This window comes from Pyxicephalus adspersus, chromosome 10 (genome assembly GCF_032062135.1).
Source record: "Pyxicephalus adspersus chromosome 10, UCB_Pads_2.0, whole genome shotgun sequence".
Taxonomy (NCBI): Eukaryota; Metazoa; Chordata; class Amphibia; order Anura; family Pyxicephalidae; genus Pyxicephalus; species Pyxicephalus adspersus.
The window spans coordinates 31,853,443-31,863,327 of NC_092867.1; the positions used below are offsets into that span (position 1 = coordinate 31,853,443).

General features: G+C 36.6%; 1 long non-coding RNA gene across 1 annotated transcript in view; it reads left to right on the top strand.

Annotated features, from left to right (window-relative positions):
- Positions 1–9,885, top strand: part of LOC140338831 (uncharacterized) — a 36,922-nt gene extending 27,037 nt beyond the window's left edge. Inside the window, exons 2-3 of the long non-coding RNA XR_011922334.1 lie at positions 6,814–7,168; positions 9,635–9,885. This is a non-coding gene — a long non-coding RNA (uncharacterized lncRNA). The remainder of the gene's footprint in view (positions 1–6,813; positions 7,169–9,634) is intronic.

Consider the following 9,885-nt stretch of genomic DNA (forward strand, 5'->3'; position numbering starts at 1 on the left):
ATGAACATAGGCCATGCAAGCCCCAGCCAGTGTACAATATTTAAAAAATACCACGCTCTGCTTGTAATGTTGCACAAAACATTGCTGCACACTACAATTTATAGTTTAATGGTAGAAAGCAATAAAAACCTCATTTAATTTATTTTACAACACTCATTATTTATGACAGCTATGGTAGCACTGGAAGTGGTCCACATACAGATCTTGTATTTGGCTTACAACTTGACCCATAAGCCCAGGAGGTTGTTTTTAGCAAGCTGCATTCACTACCTAAAACTCTAGCAATTGATGTGAGTAGTTGCATGATTGCTATACATATGGAACAAATGCTTTACTGTGGAGTAAAGTACAGAAGCAGCTTCATGTATCACACAACGCACCAATTGGATGTGACTGATTACATGGTATTTCTGTGCATCATTCCATTTGTTTCATAGTCTTAGAACTTAAAATAACATTTTAGGCATCCTCTTGGTTTGCAGCAGCAAATTTGTCTTCAATTACATACTTTCCAATGTTATAACGTAAATGAAGCAATGCCCTTTTTACTTCACTGAGACTGATTTGGTGGCAATCCCTCCCACTCAGTATTTTGCTTGAAATACTCAGTCTGAGGGGTCTATTTATAAAGAAGTGAATCTGGCATTCACTAAAGCATTCTACCGTATGGGGAGAATCTTCTAGATCCATTTGTTTCAATGGCAGTAAGTAATGCTCCACCAATGTTCTATTAAATGTAAGATTTACTGCTTTATAAATTGGCTGCCTAGTATGAAGACAACAGAAGCTGATATTATAATATAGTTAATAATATGTTTACAAAATAAATAATATTTTTTCATCATAAATGGAGTTTTACTTTTATGTATTACATGATTTTTGTTGTTAATTAGCAGTTTGGCTCAAAAATGACGCATCAAGTTTGTAACCTGTCCAAAATTCTGGCTAACAGCAGCTTGCTTGGGAGCCATGTTTTAGGGTCAAATCTGTTGCTAGCAACACTTCCCTATCAGAAGAACTCTGAAATCTGCATCTTATATCACTAGTAAAAGGCACCTAATTGCTGCTTGACAAGTTGCTAAATTGGAGTAACTAACAAGAGAGAGATATTGTTGGTTTAATCAGCGAGGTAGTGACTCCATAGAATAATGAAAGCTTAGTTTAATAATTTTATTGCTTTTAGTTAACTAGCACTATACTGTATAAAGGATGTACAGAGATAAAGGGAAATAAGTCTAATATATTTCCTGTTTTGCTGAAAATCACGATGGCAAATAGGGATTGATATAAAAAATGTAATTTATCAACTAAATCCCTATTGTAAGCAAAATAAAATTAATTCACATTTCATTGCCATTGTGTAGCCATTCTCTAGACTTACCTCAATGAAACTTTTATTTTCTTTAGAAAAGATCTTGAGAGCCATGAACTAACTCCAAAGAACATGGTTTTAATTAGTCAGGACCCCAAATGTTTTTAGGATGTGTTTGGGAGGAGATGTGACTTTCCATTGTGTCCATGTTCAAAATCCAAAGATGGTTGGAAAGTGATAGCACACAGACTAGGAATAATAGCTAGACACATCTGGGGTGCTGGGTAAGTTTTTAGTAATGAAAACCAACATTTGTGGTTAATTTCAGCCTTACTTTTTGTCTTTGTGTGGCATTACTATCATGGAAAAATTTTCCCCTGGGTCCCAGTCTAATAATTAATTTTCCTATTTGGGTTAGAAGACCACCACAGGAATGTTAAGCTACAACAGAATAAGTATTATACTGTACATTAGCAGAAATCCTTTATATTATTATATGGTTGTTATTAAATAAAACAAGAAGTAATTCATGACCTTGTATGTCCTCTTGTTTCTGTGCATGTTATGGATATATACTATAATAAGAGTTATCTTTCCAAACTTTATCTTGTCTTTCTCTTTACATTTATGTGTAATATAAAATACTGCAGCTGTTGGAATGCTTCAAAATAGCTTGAAAAAAAATAAATATTATATAAACTTTGATTGTTACTTATTTATGCAAAAAATATCCCAAAGGGCATATACATTTTAATTTTAAGAATATAAACTAAGCATACCAGCTGTATGCCTGGTATTAGGTATAGGTGTTGTAAGAATCGATTCACCTGTTCTCTGCTCCTGTGCTGTCCAGAGACAAGGCTTCTGGGTTCAGTGGGACTGCCCATGCACCCACAGTTTGTCCTCTGGTGGTGTGCTGCCCATTAATTGCATACATTTGCAAATTTATGTGAAAGCCTTTAAAGGAACACATCTAGCAATGAATATATTGGAGCAGGTAAGCCTGGAGGCAGCCCAGGTTCAATGACGCACTAAAAGCCCAGCACAGCACAATTGCATTTGAAGAACCATGTCATGTCCCACACGAAATACAAGAAAAATCAAACTGGAAATCACTCTAAACTAGTGGAACTTTTTAAGATGGGAGAACCGTTGAAATAACTTTCAGGTCTTTGTTAACACCTACTATAATTACTATATTTATAGCTCACAGTACATTAGTGCGGTGGTCATTAGGAAGAATGGCTCATATATTTCTGGCCAGTGAGAAGGCTGCTATCCTTACAGATAGCCCAAAAGATTGTTGATAGCTATTAAACTGACATGAGAGTCACACATTTCTAATTGCTCAAGGAACCCCTAGCAACCTCTGGTGGAACACAGATTTAAGGAACGCTAGTTAAGAAACACTGCTCTACAAACTCTTTAACTAGCTTCTAAGACAAGGTGCACTATCGAGCTAGAGCAAGCCCAGAAATAGGCTAGGATTATATGGGGGACTAGAGCTACAGACTGAACAGTTTCCAGGACACCACCAGATTACAGTAAGGTTAAGAAATCCTATAAATAGACAAAAAGAAGGTAAGGTAAAGGTTGGAGTTTAGCTTTAAGTTTCTGTGGGTATTGAATCTTTATTTTTTTTCTTTGGTGTATGAATGTTTTCTTGAAAAGGCAAGGTGTGGTCATTCCAGCTGCCTTTGTTATAAATAACCTCATTTGGCCGCTTCTCCATTAGGCTAGAGAAATAGTTAGTCAACAAGTGGAAAAGTTTGCTGCTGGTATTCAGAATAATGATTCAAAAAAGCCATAGAGTGCGAAGCACAGGAATTTGTTTAAACATTGTTATCTTATAGAATAATTTAAACACTTGTGAACTTCGGGTCATAAATCACATGCATACTCTTACTAAGCACTGATTTCTGGCACCACATATAAGCAGCCAGCACGCCTTTAAAGTGTACAGTTGCTTGATAAAATTCCATCTGGCAGATCTAACGAGAGAAAAATTAGTATCTTTTTTCCATACTGCTTTTCTTTTTCTTGGGGTATTGACTGATCCTAGTTCCCTGTTTCACATCTTGTATTTTATAGCCGGCTTAATGACAGTGATTCTGTCACTGCATTCAATTCACACCCTAAAAATAAAACAGAGGAAAAGAAGAGATGAGACAAAGATGAGTAAAAGCTTTAACAATTTCTATGAATAATTAATTCTTCTGTTTAACATGACTGAGATATTCCATGGTTGAGGTTATTATTTGGCCAGGCTGCCATCCTAAAACATCTGTTTAAAGTTTCCTAGGACTGTTGTTGAATCACATAATCCATCAGAGCTAACTTGCTACTAACTAGCAGCGAGCAGCTAAACTACATCTATTTTCCTCTCCTTCTACTAAATATCTTGATCTATTCTAGCACTCAAGCCAATTTAACTTCCCTAGCTGTAATCCCAAGCCACACTTGGGGTGGAATTGCCAGGGAGTTTTAAACCTTACCTGGTCCCCACGTTCCAGCGGCATCCTTCAGCAATGCCCTCGGCGTCCTCCAGCGATATGCCGGCCGTCATCTGCATCCCCCGTGTGTGAACGATGGAGAAGCGATGCCAGGGAAAGCAGATGCCGACCGGGCAGTGCAAGCGTGCGGCTGGAGGGTGGGACCGTGTGAGAAATTTTAAATAAGTATTTTTAAATTAAGCATTTTGACATTTAAAAAATATCTATTATTCGGACCGCCAGAGAGGTTGAAAGACATTTGCCAGCCACAACTGCCCTGTTCTATTGCAGAAATAACTTAGTTTGTCTCTTCTGTAATAAGGAACCCGCCTGCTTACGTTTTTTTTTTATTTAATTTAGTTCTGCTTTAAATTCTGTAGCATTCTCTTTCGTCCTTGCAGATCCATAAAATGTTATGGGACATTGGGGGTGAGCTGGTAGAGATGTAAGGTAACCAAAGACGGTAATTAGAGGAGAGGATCATCATGTGTAAAGAAGCAGGAGGCTGTTACAGGGAATTGACTCTTGACTCAGGAATACTATAGTCAAATTGTCTACCACATTGAGAGTGAAAATAAAACGCATAAGAAAGGCAAAATGCATTTAAAATACTGAAAATGTTTAATTGGTGAGCTACAGTGGCTAAAGCTACGTACACACTTCCAATGGTTTTCGCCCGATAATCGTCTCAGGGCCGATATCGGACGAGAATCTGAAGTGTGTACAGCTTGCGTCGTTCATCGTCCGAACGACCGTCCTGGTGGATCCACGGACGATGAATGACAAACAAGTGAAGGGGGAGAGCGCGAATCGGGGTGCCGCTCCGTCGCTCTGCCCCTCCCCTCTGCATAGAGCATAACGGTGTTGTATTTACAGCATCGTTCATGCATCGTGGAGTGCTTAGTCGTTGGAAAGAATCGTGAAAGATCATTTGCAATGACTATAATTGCAAGTGTGTATGCGGCTTTAGAGACCCATTCATTTACCTATCAGCATGATCATCAGCAAAAAAAAAAACAACTAAATGGGCAGCACACGTCACTTTCTAACATTATGATCAGTTACTTTATGCACGTGAATTATATTCTGATCACCACTTTAGGGTAATTACAAAGTGCCAAATGCCAACATAAAAATGTATCTCCTTCTAAATGTGGCTATCCGAAAAAGACAAAAAAAGGAGTGATCTGATTGCCACTTCTTTTTAAATGTTCGGGATGAACTGGGGAATATCCAGTCCTTCTTGACAGCTGCACAGTTGCACTTTCACTAAAACAAATAAGATGTTGTTTTCGAAGGATAAAACAAAATAAAAAAAGACATTTGGAAACATATTCCATTGTGACTCTGGGTCCTGTTTTTGATTGTTATCTTTTCAGGAAATTCAGTCTTGGATGATATGGGATATAACAGGAAGAAAAACAAATATTAGTTTAGGGTCTGCGTTACTGGTTAGTGTGCTGGCTTCCTTTGGACAAAAACCGTTCCACTGACAAATAGAGGTCTCTGTGTACTGGAAGCTGCGCCATCGCTTTGTATTTACAGCTGCATCCTTTTTGTTTTTTTCCTCCATGTGACCCAGTTTGAAAAAGTCCAGAAATGTATACACCCAAATGCAGCTAAACAAGATTGTCTATTTTTTATGGAATATTACATTTATAGGTATTGAAGAGACAAAACAGATTTTATACAACATTTCTGGAGGAAGGTCTGCTTTATTACCAGTTTTGGGTTATGTATCCCAGAAACCAGAAGGCAAATTCAAGCTTCAATAGGTCAAGCTAATAAACAATTCTTGTTTTTGTTTTGGTACAGTTTTGGTAACTGTATGTAACTCCAGAAAAGCTGAAAAGCAATTGGAAATGTACTAAGAAATAGGAAATACAGCATATCTGTAAATGATACAGATATGATTTTACAATTTGTAAAACTTGTGGAAACTCGCCCACCAAGTAGAACTCATGAAAATACTGGAAACAAATTTAATAAAAAGAAAATAATATGCACACAAGTTTTTGGTCTGTTGCAATACAACACTCTGAAGCTAGCCGTGTTGCCATGTGATTTTACAGAGTGATTAAAAATTCACCCATTTTTTATATGGATGTATAGAGAGATGGTAACAGGTGCACATTTGCATTGCTCAAATGTGTTCTTGGTCCTTTTCTCATTTATTGAGTTTAATTTCCCTCTTTAATTTAAAAGATTCATAAACCCAATTACATTTTATAAAAACTTTAACATGTAAATAAAATGTAAAAATTATTCTTAAGTCCTTTTTCAGGCACTTTCTGTGATCGGTGACATTAGTAAGTCCCTGTCTCCCAACTGTGCTCCTGTTGTCACACATTCACATGTACTCCCAATGGAAATTACAAGCAAGCTGTGTGGACACATATTGTTCAAGCGTAATTTGATGTTGTCCACATCAGAAAATCTGCCACAAGAATTTATGAGAAGCAGTTGCTGGAGAAAGTGGCTACAAAACAGCCATAGGGAATATGAAATGCTGATATGCAGCAGGGATAAAAAGGTGAAAACAATATTTTACTTTAAAAACTGCTGCCTTAGCAAACTAAATGTCACTCAGTTAGGGTTTATATGTTTTTCAAGGAAGTATGCGTGCAACTGTATGTATTTTATAGCAGGACGACTAAAATTAAAGGCTGTATATGTTGCATCACTTCCAGCTTGGATTGTACAAAGACACACAAAGGAACACCTATATACGGGAACTTTAAATGTTATAACTGAGCATTGACAAGAAATACAGCAAATACAAAATAACTGCATAGTTTGTTTTTGGCCCTTGATGTTCCCACCACAAACACAAAACATCTGGAATATTGAATTAAATATATTTAAGAGTGATCTCATTGGTGTAGATACTGGTGTTTGGTGCTCATAACCTAATGTGTTCCATTGGAAAAATGATTAATAAAAAGTCACGAACTTAGAACAATGGATTTAAAGAATAATTCACTTTTGTTTTCTTTTTACATTTACCAGATGTACAGTAAACCCCCAAAAAAGCAAGTCAGCTGACCAAGACAAACTATATTGGTTTGGACAATGCCAAGGATAAACCACCAAGGACTGAGTTATTTTTACTGATAGGAGATAATAACAGTGTGCTTTTCCTATCGCTGCAAGTCTTCATGCTAACATGCTGATTCATAAGTCCTAGACAAATTCCAGAACACTTTTCAGCCACCATCTATTTTCTTGAACAGTACAACAGGAAAAATGACTTAACAACTTTCCATGCAAAGGATGGCAGAATACTTAATTAGAATGAATAAGCAGGTGAAGCAGGAAGAAGAAGCCAGGCACCAATTACATAAAAAAGAAAATGTTGGCACAGGTTTGTAGAATGGGACAAGTGAATGGATGTGAAATACTGTTAGGTGATGGAAATTAGGGAAACTAGTAGGAAGGGTCTTCAAAAAGTTTATGTATGTATGTATTTCCACTGTATGAAAGCTGATAAGCAACAGGAAATGTATCTGTAAATTGTCTTTTAAAAATGGTATTGAGATAAGTTAATGTGTATTTTTCACAAAGCTAAGTACAGCTCCCAGCGTGCCCCTACTACCTGCTATAATTTGCATTAATTGAACGAAGTTCAACTGGCCACCGGGTCTAAAAAAGAATATGTAATGAAATTGGAAAGAATTTATTGTAAGTCGACTAGCATGTTGATGAGGTGGACAGGAGGAATTAGGGAAGATAAAATATAAAAAGAATAAACTTTAGCAATAAAGGCTTAGGTGTGGTTTGAGTAGATGAAACTACAATTGACCATAGACAACATAGACCAGTGTTTTCTCTAGAGTTTCTCCAGAGGTTGCTAGGGGTTCCTTTAACAGTGAGCAGTTTGTGACTCTCAGGTCAGTTCAACAGATACCAATGATCTTCTTGGCTATCTGTAAGGGTGGCATTCTTCCCACTGGTCATCAATGTAAGAGCCCTTTTCCTACTGAACACCACACTAATATTGTGCATATAGCAAATATAGCAGTGTTCTCTAAAGTTATCTCAAGGGGTACCCCTGGGTTAAAAAGGTCGAGAAACACTGACATTGACCTAGAGGGTGATCAGATATAAAGGCTCTGATTTATTAAAGTTCCCCAAGGCTGGAGAGAATACACTTTCATCAGTGAAGCTGGGTTATACAGAAGACCTGGAATAGATTTCCTAAATGTCATTAGCTATTTGTTAGCAAATGTTTTCAATTCTGGACCAGATCCATTCCAGGTTTGCCGGATGCTCCAGCTTCACTGGTGAAAGTATATTCTCCCCAGCCTTGGAGAACTATAATAAATCAGGGCCAAAGACACAATACCACTGCCCTCAGGGGTCTCCTTAAACAGGAATGGTAGCATCAAGTACCCACTTACACTGAGGTTTAAGAAAAGGGTTAGGAGTGATACACTGCTGACAATCTGCCATATCAGGGGGAAAGCGGTTATCAGATTCATGGGAACTGGGAAATAAAGTGACAAATATAATAAACAAGCCGACCATTGTCAAACTTTCCAGGAATTTGATGGAGCCAATGAAAAGTTCTTCTCCCACGACTTATCAAATCAAAAATAATGGTATAATTGAATGTACTTCCTGACTTTCAGTAATCAGTGATTATGAGGGTTATATAGACATTTTTGTTGGCAGCATCTAGGTAGGGTGAGCTTGGTTTTTCCAGTCTCCATGCTAAATAGCATCCAAAATTTAATGACTCCAGTCCATTACTGGTTTCCACTTTAAAGGGACAATAAAGTGAATTCTAGTGAGGACAGATTTTCTGTAATTCTTTTTAATGTGTGCCAAAAGATTTGTTTTCATGGGGCTTTTTACATTTTACATGTATTATTGTATTTCACGTATGTCTAAATGCCCCCTCCTGTGGCCACTTGTATGTCAGCATTTATAATTCAACCCCTGCTTATTAGTTTTGCGCTGCAATGTAGGGTAATTGTGCATTTTGGGTGTGCTTAACATGCATTTTACATAATATGTGTAATGCAGTTGCAGAAACTACATCAAGTATGCAGGAAACAGGACAGCAAACCGTTCCATGCACCTGACTACACTTGCAATGCACCAAAACCCTAAAACATTGTAATATATTACAACTTTTCATAGTTTTCTTCCTTTTATTTTGACCCTGTGAAATTCACGCTCCTGGGTGGCTACTCTGTCTTCTCAAGTGTATCTATGGCGGGAACCATGATCGTCATCTAGGCTAGACATTAAACCTATCTGCCATTGTTAATCTATATAATGTTGTAATACAGAGATTATTAATTTACAGAAGGAAAACTACATTGGATTTGGCTAATTAGCTTACAGAAAATAACAAGGACAGATATGTTCTTTATTTAAAAAAACAAAATAAAATGAAAACTAATACAGTAATCACATGCTAATCTGCTGAATGTCTCCCTTCATAGATCCATAGAAGTCAGAAGTGGAATTTTATTGTTGTTCATAGGTTTAGTCAAGCTTTAAAATCCAATTCATTTTTAGGATTTGTTCTCAATTCCTAATCATAAAGCTAAACACAGAAAGATAGCTAAATTGACTTTTACAGAAAAAGTTAGGATTAACATAGAAGTTGAGCTGCCTAAATATCTAATTGATTTAACATCTACTTGTCACTAAATGCAATGTCTTCTTTTTCACATTTGCAATAGGTTTATTTTAAACACATAACAAAGCAGAGCAAGTTGAATTAGAGAGGAGTCAACATGCTCAAAGGGTATTATAAGTAACAAAAGCATAGACAGCTAAAAACAAACACTAAATCTTACATTTTGTTTTCTTTCAGGTTTCGTTTCCTTTTTATGCTGGGAAAGGACGTTGTAGTTTTTGTATTCATTTTGTCTCATTTGTTAAGGTGGATGGTAGTGTGGAATGTGTAAGTATTAAAAGGCAAAGAAAAAAAATTGCTGTTGTTTTGTCACATTTCTGGTTTACAGAAATAACTTAAATAAGGCAACATTCTAGTCTTACCTATTCATCTTTTACTGCCCTGCTTACACTTTATATAAAAGTTGTGATTAAAGTTGATTAAAGAAA